General features: G+C 39.9%; 1 long non-coding RNA gene across 1 annotated transcript in view; it reads right to left on the bottom strand.

Annotated features, from left to right (window-relative positions):
• Positions 1 to 19333: 19333 nt before the first annotated feature.
• The window catches only part of LOC128702654 (uncharacterized), a 98935-nt gene continuing 98137 nt past the window's right edge, over positions 19334 to 20131 (bottom strand). The window contains exon 3 of the long non-coding RNA XR_008409144.2: positions 19334 to 20131. This exon is cut by the window's right edge and continues 269 nt beyond it. This is a non-coding gene — a long non-coding RNA (uncharacterized lncRNA).

Below are 20131 nucleotides of genomic sequence, written 5' to 3'. Positions count from 1 at the left end.
TCGACTTTCTATCACTCTTCCTGAATGACGACACACTATCGTGAAATACACAGATAACCCGGACATAGAAGAGAGGAGCATACGACGACGTTTCGGTCCTACTTGGACCATTTACAAAGTCGCACCAACAGAAAAGATGTATGTATAATTTTGGCCAAGACCGGAGTCCTGGCACGGGTCTTAATCTTGCGATGACCCGTCTCTGGTTCCCGAAGTAGAAAGGGTTCTGCAATGTTGCAACGTATGCTGCTCAAGCACTGTTCTGGTCAGCTCATCTGGTGCGTCTCGTAAGCGACAACATTGTATGTACTCCTAACTGTGGACACTAGCGAGGAGGAGGAGGATATGTCGTTATCACGGGCAACAGCTTGTCTATTTCGTTGACTCCATGGTACCCTAGTGCAGCCACAGTCTTCTCTGGGTCTTCTTTGGGAGGGACATCAGTGCTACTTGCTTACGAAGAACAGAAATGAACGAACGAACGAACAAGTGTAAGATCCCAATGGGATGAGCGGGGAAGACGGGTCAGACGAAGAATAGCGCTGGAGAGGAGTGTTCTTTATTGTAGAAACAGTCTACCCTAGCTAGATTTTTCAACACCCATTTTGACTTGTGGGTTTGACGCTTAGTTTTGATTATAATAATGATAATCAACACCCATTTAAAAACCGAGGGTTCACCAGAACAGGTGGAGACAGACAGGAAGAAATGAGAGATTAAAGAGAGAGAAATGAGAGAGAGATAAGCAATTTTGTTTCTCAGTCAGATACAAGCCAATTCTAACTTATCTCACGTAATCTAAACTCCTCAGCTCTACACAAAATTGGCACTCCAGGAGCCCCAACTCCGCAAATATTAGCAGCTTAAGTGATTCTGAAGAGAAACGTGTGTACGTGTGTGTGTGTGTGTGTGTGTGTGTGTGTGTGTGTGTGTGTGTTAATGGAGAGGAAACAGAATTAAACAGTGGCACGATGGTAAAAGAAATGCAGTATAATGTGACCCCTTAATGACGACGTTTCGCCCACAAGCATTATAACTTGACAGAGCCCACTGCATGGGCTAAACATTATCAACAAAGAATTATATACATTGTTAAAGAATTAAATACATCGTCAACGAAGAATTGTATATATTATCAAAATTTATATACATTATCAACAAGGAAATATATACTACATTAGTGTATTTTTTACCACTGTGCATAGGTTAGATAAGGAAAGATTTGTCAGGAAACAGGACAAGTATTTCCTGAGGTTAAAGATGCGAAGATTAGGTAGCATCACTTCCTGTCTTTTCTGGCCCTGACCAGTCTCGTGGTCCCCGACATTCCAATTCTTAAATACGTGGATGTAAATAATTGGTTTTGAGAAGGACCTGCCTTGTATGGGCCGGTAAGCTTATGTAAAGGCCTACTGCAGTGTTCCTCTATTCTTCTGTTCTTTCAGCATTGACACTTACATCTTAGTCAGCACACATTACTATGGTTTTAGAGAGATATAAATGATATAATCCCTCTGTGAGTGTAGGAGGCTGAAGCTCGGTGTGGTAAGCCGTCACACTAGTCAAAGCTCTCCTGGTAACACAACTTTAAAAGCTAACAGTATACAGAACGCGCACACATGCGTGAAGCACTAAAAATGGATCGGACAAATTAATAGACGTAACATTCAATACACAGCTATACAAAAGACCAGTCAAAAGCACCAGGGAATGGAGAGTACGATACACAGGCGCCCATAAACACGTATCAGAGCAAAGCCATGTTGCAGGCAGCTGAAAACTTGTATAAGATGTATGGATGTGTATGTGTGTGTGTATGTGTGTGTGTATGTGTGTGTATGTGTGTGTGTGTGTGTGTGTGTGTGTGTGTGTGTGTGTGTGTGTGTAGTCACCTAGTTGTTGAAATGAAACTGTCTCAGCTCCTGACCCCTGCCACTGAACTAGCCACTGACCGCGGGTTCAAATCCCGCCCGTGGTATGGTTTGTTTAACTAGCCGTTACTAGGTTCACGGCTAGTTCAGTGGCAGGGCTCTGTTACACAATTCTTAAAGCTGGGTAAAGAGTCTGCCTCTGTTTTCTCATCCAGGTTAATTCCAACTTCTGGCCAACTTCAAGCTGTAGAAAATATTTAATGTACTTCCGGTGGCTCATTTTTTTCCTAAACTCTTATAAGTGCCTCTTTTATTTCTGTTGTTACTTCAACTGTTTTTCCCCCCTGTTCACTGTTTAAAATCTCGTTTATTTTAAGTTATGATCATGTCTTCCTGGGTCTTTCCATTCTCGAACATCATTCAGTGCAACTTTTTTAGTGTTTGATAAGAGCATAAGAATGGAGGAACACTGCAGAAGACCCACTGGCCCATACAAGGCAGGTCTTTAGTTTTGAGACTAATCTCGTTGCGGATCACAACGATTTCTCTGGTTTCCAAAATTTTAATCAGCTGTATCTTCATATTCACTAATGGGCTTAACATGTGTATGTATATTGTATACACTAATAATTTTAATATACATATGTAATAGTAGTTATTAGTTGATTTGTGCCTCAGGTAACATACTCGGTACAATGCCTAAACTATCCCATGAGATATTTGCTAACCTTGTCTTCTCTGCATTCTGTTTGTGGCTACTCGTTGACATTTCTAACATCCTATCGTCTCGTTGACATTTCTAACATCCTATCGTCTCGTTGACATTTCTAACATCCTATCGTCTCGTTGACATTTCTAACATCCTATCGTCTCGTTGACATTTCTAACATCCTATCGTTGAAGAAAACCTCCGTCAGATGTCGAAATGTGGAGACAATTATTTCCCCTATTTTTTTCTCAGTCTACATACAGACTTTCCTTAAATTATACAATTTTCAATTTATACAATTAATAACCACAATTAATATAAATCTCACTCTGATTTGTAATCATAACAATGGCATTCACTCCGGTGCATATTGCCAGGAAAAGTTGGGTTATGAGAGAGACTCCTTTGATCACTCTGCAAATTTTGAATATATACATGCTAATTTTTAATTAGCGAAATCTGTTAGAAAATCATTTCTTTATCACCACATCAGGCAAGAAATATCAGATTTTTTCAGTCAGCCGAATGGATGAACAAATCAGTGCAGTTCGTGTGTGAAGTTGAACACCTCTTCAGGTGTGAGTAATTAAAGTGTTGAACGCGACACTTGTGCAGCACTTGGTAAACTTAATTGTGAAAACGTTTCGATAGCCAGTGGCTTCTTCAGTCCTATGCCGAGAAGACCAGTGGAAAATGAGGTGTTTGAGGTAATTAGTCCCTTAGCCTGGAGATAATGTGTTCAGTCCACATCATCTCCAAGCTGAGGGATATTATATATATATATATATATATATATATATATATATATATATATATATATATATATATATATATATATATATATATATATATATATATATCGTGCCGAATAGGCAGAACTTGCGATCTTGGCTTAAATAGCAACGCTCATCTTGCCATATAGGACAAGTGAAAAATTGTGTATGCAATAATTTCGCCAAAATCATTCTGAACCTAACGAAAAAAATATATTTGATTGTGTTTATTTAGTACTAAATTACTGTAAACGTATTTAAAATATATCTAGTTGGGTTAGGCTAAAATAAATTGCTTTTGTTATAATAAGGTTAGGTAAGTTTTCTAAGATTATTTTGGTGCAAAATTAATTTTTTTTAGATTAGCATTAATGAAAAAATATAACTTTAAACATAGGAGGGATGTGGGTGGCCTTACTGTTATGTACAAGGCCAATATTGTCAAAATACCACACTTGGATCCACTTCGAGGACAGCGTGAAACAAGCTTTTATGCCACAAGACGGGCAGAAAGCAGCAACTTCACTCTGGCTGTACCCTTCTCCAGAACATCACTCCATCTGAGATCATACATACCCAGGATGACTCGAGTATGGAACACATTCGTACAGCATAATGATGTTAACGAGATAACGTCAGTTGATCACATGAAAATGCTGGCCCACAGATGGCTCCAACTTCATCCTGTTCCCTACTTGTATGTCTCATAACAATAAAAATGCTTTCAAATGAGCTGATGTAGGTAACAGCTCTTAGCTTGCCAATAAAGTTAGGAATCCTTAACCTGTAAATAGCTTGTCAATAAAGCTAGGGATCCTTAACCTTGTCAAACCCTGTGTAAATAAAAGAGAAAATTTCAGAAAGAACTTAATTTTAAATGAGTTCTTGCTAATTGACCAGTTTTACATATTCGGCACGACATTATATATATATATATATATATATATATATATATATATATATATATATATATATATATATATATATATAATGTATACACACAGACAGACACAGACAGACAGACAGACACAGACAGACACACACACAGACAGACACACACACAGACAGACACACACACAGACAGAGACACACAGAGACACACAGACAGAGACACACAGACAGAGACACACAGACAGAGACACACAGACAGACACACACACAGACAGACACACACACAGAGACACACACAGACAGAGACACACAGACAGACACACACACAGACAGACACACACACAGACAGACACACACACAGACAGACACACACACAGACAGACACACACACAGACAGACACACACACAGACAGACACACACACAGACAGACACACACACAGACAGACACACACACAGACAGACACACACACAGACAGACACACACACAGACAGACACACACACAGACAGACACACACACAGACAGACACACACACAGACAGACACACACACAGACAGACACACACAGACAGACACACACACAGACAGACACACACACACTGGAGGCCAGGAGGGTCAGGGGAGACATGATAGCGACATATAAAATACTGCGCGGAATAGACGAGGTGGACAAAGACGGGATGTTCCAGAGAAGGGACACAGACACAAGAGGTCACAATTGGAAGTTGAAGACTCAGATGAATCAAAGGGATGTTAGGAAGTATTTCTTCAGTCAGAGTAGTCAAGCCGTGGAATAGCCTAGAAAGTGTAGTGGAGGCGGGAACCATACATAGTTTTAAGGCGAGGTATGATAGAGCTCATGGAGCAGGGAGAGGGAGGACCTAGTAGCAATCAGTGAAGAGGCAGGGCCAGGAGCTATGAATCGACCCCTGCAACCACAAATAGGCGAGTACAAATAGGTGAGTACACACACACACACACACACACACACACACACACACACACACACACGCGCGCGCGCGCGGGAACATCATCACCGGTCACAACATTAAATCTTCCTCCAAATTACACCTCTATCTCGACAGAATCATCATATTATTTGAACCAATAATAATCAAATGATAATCTCTAATTTACCCAATGTCATGACCCCTGGAACATGCAGATTTTCCTGCCCTTTTATTTATTTATATATTTTTTTATAAATTGATGAAAAATCAATTATTTACATATAATGGGTTTTATTTTTTCCAATGCAACTGCGGCTCGGATAATGCAATAAATAATATCGTATGTTACCGTCGCGTGTAGTCCAGGGGAAACCCATAATAAAACTTTATATATGGCAGTCAGCAAAATAAATTGATACCCAGCACGTATATATATTCATTTATAAAAATATATATAATATACACAATTATATATATATATATATATATATATATATATATATATATATATATATATATATATATATATATATATATATATATTTTCAACAAGTCGGTCGTCTCCCACCGAGGCAGGGTGACCCAAAAAAGAAAGAAAATCCCCAAAAAGAAAATACTTTTATCATTCAACACTTTCACCACACTCACACATTATCACTGCTTTTGCCGAGGTGCTCAGAATACAACAGTTTAGAAGCATATATGTATAAAGATACACAACATATCCCTCCAAACTGCCAATATCCCAAACCCCTCCTTTAAAGTGCAGGCATTGTACTTCCCATTTCCAGGACTCAAGTTCGACTATATGAAAATAACCGGTTTCCCTGAATCCCTTCACTAAATATTACCCTGCTCACACTCCAACAGATCGTCAGGTCCCAAGTATCATTCGTCTCCATTCACTCCTATCTAACACGCTCATGCACGCTTGCTGGAAGTCCAAGCCCCTTGCCCACAAAACCTCTTTTACCCCCTCTTTCCAACCCTATCTAGGACGACCCCTACCCCTCTTTCCTTCCCCTATAGATTTATATGCTTTCCATGTCATTCTACTTTGATCCATTCTCTCTAAATGACCAAACCACCTCAACAACCCCTCTTCTGCCCTCTAATGCTTTTATTAGCTCCACACCTTCTCCTAATTTCCACACTCCGAATTTTCTGCATAATATTCACACCACACATTGCCCTTAAACAGGACATCTCCACTGCCTCCAACCGTCTCCTCGCTGCTGCATTTACCACCCAAGCTTCACATCCATATAAGAGTGTTGGTACTACTATACTTTCATACATTCCCTTCTTTGCCTCCATAGATAACGTTTTTTGACTCCACATATACCTCAACGCACCACTCACCTTTTTTACCTCATCAATTCTATGATTAACCTCATCCTTCATAAATCCATCCGCCGATACGTCAACTCCCAAGTATCTGAAAACATTCACTTCTTCCATACTCCTCCTCCCCAATTTGATATCCAATTTTTCTTTATCTAAATCATTTGATACTCTCATCACCTTACTCTTTTCTATGTTCACTTTCAACTTTCAACCTTTACACACATTCTCAAACTCATCCACTAACCTTTGCTGGAGTTTTGAGACTATGACCGCGGGTTCAATCCCGGCCGGGGGTATGGTTTAATCTCCCATAAGCACAGTATCATCAGCAAAAAGTAACTGTCAATTCCCATTTTGAATTTGATTCCCCATAATTTAATCCCACCCCTCTCCCGAACACCCTAGCATTTACTTCTTTTACAACCCCATCTATAAATATATTAAACAACCATGGTGACATTACACATCCCTGTCTAAGACCTACTTTTACCGGGAAGTAGTCTCCCTCTCTTCTACACACCCTAACCTGAGCCTCACTATCCTCATAAAAGCTCTTTACAGCATTTAGTAACTTACCACCTATTCCATATACTTGCAACATCTGCCACATTGCTCCTCTATCCACTATCATATGCCTTTTCTAAATCCATAAATGCAATAAAAACTTCCCTACCTTTATCTAAATACCGTTCACATATATGCTTCAATGTAAACACTTGATCTACACATCCTCTACCCACTCTGAAACCTCCTTGCTCATCCGCAATTCTACATTCTGTCTTACCTCTAATTCTTTCAATTATAACCCTACCGTATACTTTTCCTGGTATACTCAGTAAACTTATTCCTCTATAATTTTTACAATCTCTTTTGTCCCCTTTCCCTTTATATAAAGGGACTATACATGCTCTCTGCCAATCCCTAGGTACCTTCCCCTCTTTCATGCATTTATTAAACAAAAGTACCAACCACTCCAACACTATATCCCCCCCTGCTTTTAACATTTCTGTCATGATCCCATCAGTTCCAGCTGCTTTACCCCCTTTCATTCTACGTAATGCCTCACGTACCTCCACCACACTTACATTCTGCTCTTCTTCACTCCTAAAAGATGGTATACCTCCCTGGCCAGTGCATGAAATTACCGCCTCCCTTTCTTCCTCAACATTTAAAAGTTCCTCAAAATATTCTCGCCATCTACCTAATACCTCCCTCTCCCCATCTACTAACTCCCCTACTCTGTTTTTAACTGACAAATCCATACTTTCCCTAGGCTTTCTTAACTTGTTTAACTCACTCCAAAAATTTTTCTTATTTTCATTAAAATTTCTTGACAGTGCCTCTCCCACTCTTTCATCTGCTCTCCTTTTGCACTCTCTCACCACTTTCTTCACCTTTCTTTTACTCTCCATATACTCTGCTCTTCTTATAACACTTCTGCTTTGTAAAAACCTCTCGTAAGCTGGAAATAAATGGTATAAAATACCGACACAATGGCAATATAAACACAAATGCAGTATAATGTGATCCTTTATTGACTACGTTTCGCCCACACAGTGGGCTTTTTCAAGTCACAAACAGAACTACCTGGGGTGGAAGGAACGCGAGTATTTATAGTCCGGCTGAGGTCAGGTGAAGAATGCTGCATCTGATGATGTACCGAGTGGGGCTATAGAGTCTAAAAACTTGGGTAGCTTGGAAAGGAGATTGGATAAGTTTGTGAGCAGACCTTCTACAGTGTTCTTATGTGGGATAGCGATGAAGAAGTTTCTTGCCAAGAAACTTCTTCATCGCTATCCCACATAAGAACACTGTAGAAGGTCTGCTCACAAACTTATCCAATCTCCTTTCCAAGCTACCCAAGTTTTTAGACTCTATAGCCCCACTCGGTACATCATCAGATGCAGCATTCTTCACCTGACCTCAGCCGGACTATAAATACTCGCGTTCCTTCCACCCCAGGTAGTTCTGTTTGTGACTTGAAAAAGCCCACTGTGTGGGCGAAACGTAGTCAATAGAGGATCACATTATACTGCATTTGTGTTTATATTGCTCTCGTAAGCTACCTTTTTCTCTTTTATCACACCCTTTACTTCATCATTCCACCAATCACTCCTCTTTCCTCCTGCCCCCACCCTCCTATGACCACAAACTTCTGCCCCACATTCTAATACTGCATTTTTAAAACTATTCCAACCCTCTTCAACCCCCCCCCCCCACTACTCATCTTTGCACTAGCCCACCTTTCTGCCAATAGTCGCTTATATCTCGCCCGAACTTCCTCCTCCCTTAGTTTATACACTTTCACCTCCCTCTTACATGTTGTTGCCACCTTCCTCTTTTCCCATCTACCTCTTACTCTAACTGTAGCTACAACTAAATAATGATCCGATATATCAGTTGCCCCTCTATAAACATGTACATCCTGGAGCCTACCCATCAACCTTTTATCCACCAATACATAATCTAACAAACTACTTTCATTACGTGCTACATCATACCTTGTATATTTATTTATCCTCTTTTTCATAAAATATGTATTACTTATTACCAAATTTCTTTCTACACATAGCTCAATTAAAGGCTCCCCATTTACATTTACCCCTGGCACCCCAAATTTACTTACTACTCCCTCCATAACATTTTTACCCACATTAGCATTGAAATCCCCAACCACCATTACTCTCACATTTCATTCAAAACTCCCCACGCATTCACTCAACATTTCCCAGAATCTCTCTCTCTCCTCTACACTTCTCTCTTCTCCAGGTGCATACACACTTACTATAACTCACTTTTCACATCCAATCTTTATTTTACTCCACATAATCCTTGAATTTATACATTTATAGTCCCTCTTTTCCTGCCATAGCTTATCCTTCAACATTATGCTACTCCTTCTTTAGCTCTAACTCTATTTGAAACCCCTGACCTAATCCCATTTATTCCTCTCCATTGAAACTCTCCCACCCCCTTCAGCTTTGTTTCACTTAAAGCCAGGACATCCAGTTTCTTCTCATTCATAACATCCACAATCATCTCTATCATTTGCACAACATCCACGCACATTCAGACTTCCCACTTTGACAATTTTCTTCTTATTCTTTTTAGTAATCTTTACAGGAAAAGGGGTTACTAGCCCATTGTTCCCGGCATCTTAGTTGACTTTTACAACACTCATGGCTTACGGAGGAAAGATTCTTATTCCACTTCCCCATGGATATAAAAGGAAAAGTAATAAGACCAAGAACTATTAAGATAAAATCAAAGAAAACTCAGATGAGTGTGTATAAATAAACGTGTACATGTATGTGTAGTGTGACCTAAGTGTAAGTAGAAGTAGCAAGACGTTCCTGTAATCTTGCATATTTATGAGACAGACAAAAGACACCAGCAATCCTACCATCATGTAAAACAATTACAGGCTTTCGTTTTACACTCACTTGGCAGGACAGTAGTACCTCCCTGGGTGGTTGCTGTCTACAAACCTACTACCTATATATATATATATATATATATATATATATATATATATATATATATGTATATATAAATATACACACATATACATATATACTTATATACATATACACATACACATATACACATATACACATACATATATACATATACATATATACATATATACATATACACATATACATATACACATATACATATATACATATACATATACATATATACATTATATATTATATACATTATACATAATTATTCATAAGGAGTAAAATCGATGTATATTCGTAGTGTCGTCTCTTCAAAGTTTTTTCTTAAAGTAAGAATTCTGGAACGATTTTTTTTGTCTTTTGAAAAATTCGCTGGTGATATAAACTTAGTCGTTGTTGTTTAATTTTCACAGCGGCAGAATGTGCTGTGTTTTTTAAATGAGGTATCCCTAGTAGGCTTAATACAGAGGTATCCCTAGAAGGTTTAATATAGAGGTATCCCTAGTAGGTTTAATACAGAGGTATCCCTAGTAGGCTTAATACAGAGGCATCCCTAGTAGGCTTAATACAAAGGTATCCCTAGGCTTAATACAGAGGCATCCCTAGAAGGCTTAATACAGAGGTATCCCTAGTAGGTTTAATACAGATGTATAGTTAGTAGGCTTAATACAGAGGTATCCCTAGTAGGGTTTATACAGAGGTATCCCTAGTAGGTTTAAAAGAGAGGCGTCCTAGTAGGCTTAAAAAATAAAAGAAATGGGTTGAAAAATAAAGATTTTAAACGAAAATCCTAACACCTTCCTTAAGCCTACTAGGATTACCACAGTATTAAGACTACTAGGAATACCATTGTGTTAAGCCTACTAGGGATACCTTTGTGCTAACAGAGGTATCCCACACCTCTGGTAGAGGTATACTCATATGGGTAAAGTTGACAACTGCAGGTTGATTGTAGGTATGAAGAGGGAGGTTGAGGAGAGGAGTGTGTGATGTCTCTCCTGATACCTTCTACATTGCCTTTTCTCATTTACAAAATATCCGAATAATTTTCTTGGGTTTTATAGTTGCAATTTGAAATCAAGAACGTTTAATTAATTTTTCAGGAGAATGGAAAAAATTGCTCAACTTCTTGCAACTCGGGAGACTCTCAATCCAGGAGGATCTCAAACTCCAGATGAGGCGCTGATGAGGTCGCTTCTCCAGATCTTTGAAGACGAAACAAAAGTTAGTGTAACTTAGTGTTAACAAATCTCTGAGAATTGCGTAATCTTCCATGGAGACGCTCATTATGCAGGGATAACAATTTTACGAAACAAAGACAAACGTAGAATGGTTCGTTACGAAAGTATGGTGTTTTGTTAGTCAGGAAAGTGAACAAGTGCCTCCTGGCGCGGTGCTATATCAGGTAACTCATATCTTATGTATCTTTAAAGCCGATCTACTATTATAAGGGATCATTAAGGCTTCATGTCACCAGTTCACCACCAGTCAACAATACTTTAATCTCTAAAATACAAGATAGCATTTATGAAGGAACTCGGGGAAACCGGTTAACTGGACTCGAGTCCTGGAGGTGGGAACTACAGAACCTGCACTCTAAAGGATGGATGGAGATATGCAAAAATTTTTGAACTGCAATATCGGCACGCCTCTGACAAGACAGGGATGGAGTGATAATAAAAGTGTTTCCTTTTTCAGGTCACCCTGCTTCGGTGGGAAACGGCCGATGTCAAAATAAATACAAAATAAACTCTGTACATATACTGAAATATACACATCTATCTGTGTATTTATTTTTGCTCCTGTGATGATTTCAAGGTAAATATACGAAGGTGTAGCCTGTTACAACTGCTGCTTCTCCAATCTGGGCAGCCAATTTCACACGAATTTTCCCCAGTGCATTTCCCTACGAACGTATATTAGTATTTATTATCCTCGGTTAGATTAATTAGGCAAAATGAAGATATCCCAGCTGTTGCACATGTGTCTTATTCATCAACAAGTCGGCATTTTACACGATTTTCAACGTAAATTAGTGAGGTTAACATTTATTGGTCTATATCTCTGCATAACAACCATAGAGCCGGTGGAGGGTCAACTCGTACATAAACGAGTTTTCCCACATACGTTTTAAAATGGTGAGGATGGACTGTCGTAAAATGTAGCCGTCCTTCAACCACCAGCTTACGACTCTGTTTCCACTGAAATAAATCACTTTGGGTAATAAAAAATAATGGTACTGCCTCATACTGAGCGGAGTCACAACTCTCGCTTATATTCTTCGATTCCAAATCTTTCATTACTTGTTTCTGGTTTTGTATTATGTTCCGTTTCATTGCCTTCTGATACATCTTTCGTTCTTTTGTATTTCTATTTTTTTTCTAAGTTTTCTTGATTGATTTTCACATTTGCCATCTGAATTAAAGTCCGTGGTTCGATCCCTGGTACGAGTGGAAACACTGGGCGTGTTTCTTTAAGACACCTGCTGTCCCTGTTCACCTAGCAATAAGTAGGTACCTGGGTGTTAGTCAACAATTTAATTTAAGTTGGTCTGTGTAAGTTGTACCACGAACTTGTAGAAATAAAGATTAGTGTTAATAAGATCTGTCAGACACATTAAACATTGCCTGAATCACGTTCTTGATTAATTATCCAATTATTATATGAAGTATGAAACGCGAGATTAAGATAATGCTGCAGACAGTTATAATCGTGAGGGGATAAAGGATAGAGGGGAAAGGAGAAAGGGGAAAGGAGGGAGGAAAACGAGGTAAAAGAGGAGGAAGGTCCCAGCATGGATTACCAGTCCCTAGGCAGTTATACAAACAGGCTGGGTCAGCAGTTTAACCTAATTCATCCGGCAGGATGCACGCTACTGCAGCCCAGGTGACAGCCGAGTGAAAATTCCTATACGCAAACTTAATAAAAAAATATCACATTGTCGTGTTCATAACACATTAGCAATCTCACTATAATTGAAAATGGGTTCTGTTCGACAGGAACAGATACAGAAATAACCCACACATAGGAGAGTAAAGCTTACGACGACGTGTCGGTCCGACTTGGACCATGTACAAGTCACACTAACACACGACTGTGAAGGAGCCACCATATATAGGAGAGGAACAGGGATGGTATTGTGCCTTTCTCGTTCAGGAACAGATGTCGCTCGGGATATAGCCAACAGCCATCACTCTCGAATCTGTGTTATTAGACACCACAGTCTGTTAAAGACCCATAACTCATTATTTGTCCTTACTAATACAATAGCGACCATAAAAAAAACCATTAATCTCAGTCTTGTTTATTGATCTGAGTATCTTGCATGATACGATCAGTGTTTTGGTCGATAATTTTGTTCTCAGTTCCAATTACATTATACCTTAGCAGTTCCAATTACATTATACCTTAGCAGTTCCAATTACATTATACCTTAGCAGTTCCAATTACATTATACCTTAGCAGTTCCAATTACATTATACCTTAGCAGTTTCAATTACATTATACCTTAGCAGTTCCAGTTACATTATACCTTAGCAGTTCCAATTACATTATACCTTAGCAGTTCCAGTTACATTATACCTTAGCAGTTCCAATTACATTATACCTTAGCAGTTCCAATTACATTATACCTTAGCAGTTCCAATTACATTATACCTTACGGATTTTAGTTCAGTACTTAGACTATATGAAATAAAATAAATATAATTGACAAATAGCTCATATATTGGAGAGGAAACAACGCGATGTTTCAGTCCTCCTTGGATTATTCTCTGGTCATGAATAATTGTCAAAAAAAAAAGGAAGTGAAACGTTGCTTTAAGTTTACTCTCCAAAATGAAGTTGTGCGAGGTTTCTCTTCTTTACTGAAACCAAATACACGCTTGTGAACAAAATTGGGATTTATTGAGCCATCACTTGATAAAGCTGAACAAAGAGCGAAACGTTGTCCCAATAAAAGCTTCTACAACTTTTCTTGGAATTCATTCTTGTCTACAGTAAAAAAAAAAAACTTCGTCTACGGTATAAAACTGACAAACTGAAACAGATCAAGACAACTGAAAAGAAATCAAGACGAATCATGACAAACCGAAACAAGCCACGATTAACCAGGATAAACTATTTCAAACCACGACTAACCAGGTTAAACTATTTCAAACCACGACTAGCCAGGATAAACTATGGCAAACTGAGCCAAATCACAGCAACACAGTCACGTAAGCAAGCAGATTTCCGAACAGAAACATTCTTTTCCCTCTTGCAGTATAAAAGATTTGTTGAAATATTTTGTGTTTAAGACTGGAGCGATGCTGTCTGAGGCTGTAATTTCACACACGCCTGCACAATCGTTCACATCTGCACGCACATAAACGCTTAGACTCGGCGAAGGAAATACCTTACGCTGTATTTTACCTCGCATGTTTTTCGCTGGAACAGGTAGGAAATTTTCTTATATACGTCTTTCATGAGCGTGCATTCTCTAACTTACCAACATTTTGATTGAAGACGAGGGCTAGGCCAAAATAAAATAAAATATAGAATCTCGGCATTTAAATAAGAAAATACTGGAAGGTACATAAAAGTTCCCTTTTGTCAGCATCAAAAGCCCTTCCTAATGCGAAGAGCATCAAGATCCCTTTCTTAAAATGAAGAGCATCTTCCTAGCATCAAGATCCCTTCCTTAAAATGAAGAGCATCTTTCTAGCATCAAGATTCCTTTCTTAATAGGAAGAGCATCTCTCAAGCATCAAGATCCATTTCTTAAAACGAAGAGCATCTTCCTAGCATCAAGATTCTTTCTTAATACGAAGAGCATCTCTCTAGCATCAAGATCCCTTTCTTAATACGAAGAGCATCTCTCTAGCATCAAGATCCCTTTCTTAATACGAAGAGCATCTCTCTAGCATCAAGATCCCTTTCTTAATACGAAGAGCATCTCTCTAGCATCAAGATCCATTTCTTAATACGAAGAGCATCTCTCTAGCATCAAGATCCCTTTCTTAATACGAAGAGCATCTCTCTAGCATCAAGATCCATTTCTTAATACGAAGAGCATCTCTCTAGCATCAAGATCCCTTTCCCAGCATTAAGATGCTCCCTTGAAGAGCCAGTCTTCTGGTAATTTAAGCACAAGAAACTCATCACTTCATGTTAACTAATACCGTTAAGAACAATGAAAATCACAACACCGTGGCTGGAAAAAAACTAACAAATAATCCATACTTAGAGAGGTAACGGTGAACGACGTTTTGGTTCGTCGCTGAGACAATGGTCCAGGAGGGACCGAAACATCGCCTAATGAGAAAGTATTAAGATTAGACCTCATCTTCACTAACAATGATGATCTGATAAGAAATGTCACCATATCAAAAACAATATACTCAGATCACAACATAATTGAGGTTCAGACATGTATGCGTGGAGCCTCAGACCGACAAAATGAGACTAGTCACGAGGGAGCATTCACCAAATTCAACTTCAATAACAAAAACATAAAGTGGGACCAAGTAAACCAAGTCCTAACCGATATAAGCTGGGAAGATATACTAAGCAACACAGACCCAAACTTATGCCTAGAACAGATTAACTCGGTGGCACTCGATGTATGCACAAGGCTTATTCCTCTAAGAAAAAGGAGGAGTAGATGTAAAATAGAAAGAGACAGGCGCTCCCTTTACAGGCGACGGAAAAGAATAACAGAGCGGCTAAAAGAGGTCAATATATCAGAAATGCGCAGGGAGACACTGGTCAGAGAAATAGCAAGCATCGAACTTAAGCTAAAAGAATCCTTTAGGAGTCAGGAATCGCGGGAAGAACTAAAAGCCATAAATGAAATCGAAAGAAACCCAAAGTATTTCTTCTCCTATGCCAAATCAAAATCGAGAACAACGTCCAGTATTGGGCCCCTACTTAAACAAGATGGGTCCTACACAGATGACAGCAAGGAAATGAGTGAGCTACTCAAGTCCCAATATGACTCAGTTTTTAGCAAGCCGCTAACCAGACTGAGAGTCGAAGATCAAAATGAATTTTTTATGAGAGAGCCACAAAATTTGATTAACACAAGCCTATCCGATGTTATCCTGACGCCAAATGACTTCGAACAGGCGATAAATGACATGCCCATGCACTCTGCCCCAGGGCCAGACTCATGGAACTCTGTGTTCATCAAGAACTGCAAGAAGCCCCTATCACGAGCCTTTTCCATCCTATGGAGAGGGAGCATGGACACGGGGGTCGTCCCTCAGTTACTAAAAACAACAGACATAGCCCCACTCCACAAAGGGGGCAGTAAAGCAACAGCAAAGAACTACAGACCAATAGCACTAACATCCCATATCATAAAAATCTTTGAAAGGGTCCTAAGAAGCAAGATCACCACCCATCTAGAAACCCATCAGTTACACAACCCAGGGCAACATGGGTTTAGAACAGGTCGCTCCTGTCTGTCTCAACTACTGGATCACTACGACAAGGTCCTAAATGCACTAGAAGACAAAAAGAATGCAGATGTAATATATACAGACTTTGCAAAAGCCTTCGACAAGTGTGACCATGGCGTAATAGCGCACAAAATGCGCGCTAAAGGAATAACAGGAAAAGTTGGTCGATGGATCTATAATTTCCTCACTAACAGAACACAGAGAGTAGTCGTCAACAGAGTAAAGTCCGAGGCAGCTACGGTGAAAAGCTCTGTTCCACAAGGCACAGTACTAGCTCCCATCTTGTTCCTCATCCTCATATCCGACATAGACAAGGATGTCAGCCACAGCACCGTGTCTTCCTTTGCAGATGACACCCGAATCTGCATGACAGTGTCTTCCATTGCAGACACTGCAAGGCTCCAGGCGGACATCAACCAAATCTTTCAGTGGGCTGCAGAAAACAATATGAAGTTCAACGATGAGAAATTTCAATTACTCAGATATGGTAAACATGAGGAAATTAAATCTTCATCAGAGTACAAAACAAATTCTGGCCACAAAATAGAGCGAAACACCAACGTCAAAGACCTGGGAGTGATTATGTCGGAGGATCTCACCTTCAAGGACCATAACATTGTATCAATCGCATCTGCTAGAAAAATGACAGGATGGATAATGAGAACCTTCAAAACTAGGGAGGCCAAGCCCATGATGACACTCTTCAGGTCACTTGTTCTATCTAGGCTGGAATATTGCTGCACTCTAACAGCACCTTTCAAGGCAGGTGAAATTGCCGACCTAGAAAATGTACAGAGAACTTTCACGGCGCGCATAACGGAGATAAAACACCTCAATTACTGGGAGCGCTTGAGGTTTCTAAACCTGTATTCCCTGGAACGCAGGAGGGAGAGATACATGATTATATACACCTGGAAAATCCTAGAGGGACTAGTACCGAACTTGCACACGAAAATCACTCACTACGAAAGCAAAAGACTTGGCAGACGATGCACCATCCCCCCAATGAAAAGCAGGGGTGTCACTAGCACGTTAAGAGACCATACAATAAGTGTCAGGGGACCGAGACTGTTCAACTGCCTCCCAGCACACATAAGGGGGATTACCAACAGACCCCTGGCAGTCTTCAAGCTGGCACTGGACAAGCACCTAAAGGCAGTTCCTGATCAGCCGGGCTGTGGCTCGTACGTTGGTTTGCGTGCAGCCAGCAGCAACAGCCTGGTTGATCAGGCGCTGATCCACCAGGAGGCCTGGTCACAGACCGGGCCGCGGGGGCGTTGACCCCCGAAACTCTCTCCAGGTAAACTCCAGGTAGCTCTCTTGCCTCCATGTCTGATGCCATCTCGATCGTTGTAACACAAAGTCAAGGAACTAAGTATCGACACTCCTATAAGACAAGGAACACAGACATCATACTTTTACTTTAGAGACATGAAACCTTTCTCTTATTTATTTCTGAAGATTATTTGGGTGCAGGTACACATAAGTGCGGTTAGCGGTTACACAAATTTAGTTGATTACAATTATATACAGTAACTCATATAAATTACCAAGGATAATCCAGAGAAGTCTAAGTGACTTTTTTCCATTGTGGACCCTGTAATATCTTATTGTTCAATGTTTACGATAAGATACAGCAGATATCAATCATGATTACAACCTTAATAGTAACAGTTAACTCAATTGTGTGTTTACCAGAGATACAACCCTCTTTGTATCCCACCTAAAAACTAAAATGCTATTAGTAGTCCACCAAGGGGCTACACTCGTCAGTGACAAAACTTTAGATACCTGAAAGTGTGGCTACAATGTGTATAATACACCAACAGTATGGCTACAAAGCCTTTCGTGTACCAACAGTGTGGCTACAATGTGTATAATACACCAACAGTATGGCTAGTGTGTCTTGTGTACCAACAGTGTGGCTACAATGTGTATAATACACCAACAGTATGGCTAGTGTGTCTTTTGTGTACCAACAGTGTGGTTACAATGTCTTTAGTAGATCGAAAGTACATCCACATCTTCAGTAGACCGTCAGTGAATCATAAGGGTTATTTAGCGACTCAACAGTGTGGCAAAAGCGTGCTTTCTCCTAGTTACAGGAATCTGGTATACGTATACCAACAGAATGTAAACAAGACATGAATGCAAAACTAACATTTTATAAGGATATCTTTCGCTCCCAGGAGCGAAACGTTTCCTAAAAAGACCGTGTAGTGCTACACAAGTGCTACATTTACATGCTTTCGATACTCATTTTCCAGGGGATGAGGTTAGACTTCTCTTCAGGTATAAGACAGCATCCGAAACCGTCGGAGATGCTGTGGTGGAGTTTAAAAGCTGGGAATAAAAAATGATCGCATATGTTATACCTGGTGTTTTCTCAAACGAATTTGTTTCACTATACGTTTTCGAGAACTAATTACGTATACTCTTACGTTGTCTGCAACTAACAACATTTCTCCTTAGCAATACACAGTTTCTCTTCACATTATCTTAGAGATTACGTTTCTCTCTACCTCACCTCAAACGTAGTCATTTCACTATTTTTATTCAAGATATTATTTATTATATAGTCAATATTTGCAATGTTGATAATTACACACACAAGAAATTTGTGAGTAGACGGAGTTGGTATTTAAATCAATTTATAAAATCAACTGAGCAAATAGTTAAGCAAGGAGTGGTAGAGGCTCGATCCTCCGTCCACTAAGAGGGAGTCAGAAAGGCTACTTAGTGGTGCAAGTGACAGTAAACCCATGGTCATGTACAAGAGTGGTGAGAGACAATAAAATGGTGTTGACAGTACTGGTGAGAGATGGTGCACTAGGTGTCCACACAGTAGTGGTGAGAGATGGTACACTAGGTGTCCACACAGTACTGGTGAGAGATGGTGCACTAGGTGTCCACACAGTAGTGGTGAGAGATGGCATACTAGGTAGTGTTCACACAGTAGTGGTGTGGGATGGTACGCTAGGTGGTGTTGACACAGTAGTGGTAAGAGATGGTACACTAGGTGTCTACACAGTAGTGGTGAGAGATGGTACACTAGGTGTCTACACAGTAGTGGTGAGAGATGGTACACTAGGTGTCTACACAGTAGTGGTGAGAGATGGTACACTAGGTGTCTACACAGTAGTGGTGAGAGATGGTACACTAGGTGTCTACACAGTAGTGGTGAGAGATGGTACACTAGGTGTCTACACAGTAGTGGTGAGAGATGGTACACTAGGTGTCTACACAGTAGTGGTGAGAGATGGTACACTAGGTGTCTACACAGTAGTGGTGAGAGATGGTACACTAGGTGTCTACACAGTAGTGGTGAGAGATGGTACACTAGGTGTCTACACAGTAGTGGTGAGAGATGGTACACTAGGTGTCTACACAGTAGTGGTGAGAGATGGTACACTAGGTGTCTACACAGTAGTGGTGAGAGATGGTACACTAGGTGTCTACACAGTAGTGGTGAGAGATGGTACACTAGGTGTCTACACAGTAGTGGTGAGAGATGGTACACTAGGTGTCTAAACAGTAGTGGTGAGAGATGGTACACTAGGTGTCTAAACAGTAGTGGTGAGAGATGGTACACTAGGTGTCTAAACAGTAGTGGTGAGAGATGGTACACTAGGTGTCTAAACAGTAGTGGTGAGAGATGGTACACTAGGTGTCTACACAGTA

This window comes from Cherax quadricarinatus, chromosome 79, assembly GCF_038502225.1.
Source record: "Cherax quadricarinatus isolate ZL_2023a chromosome 79, ASM3850222v1, whole genome shotgun sequence".
NCBI classification, from domain to species: domain Eukaryota; kingdom Metazoa; phylum Arthropoda; class Malacostraca; order Decapoda; family Parastacidae; genus Cherax; species Cherax quadricarinatus.
Note: the sequence above shows the minus strand (reverse complement) of the source record. Positions and strands in the feature narration are given on the sequence as shown.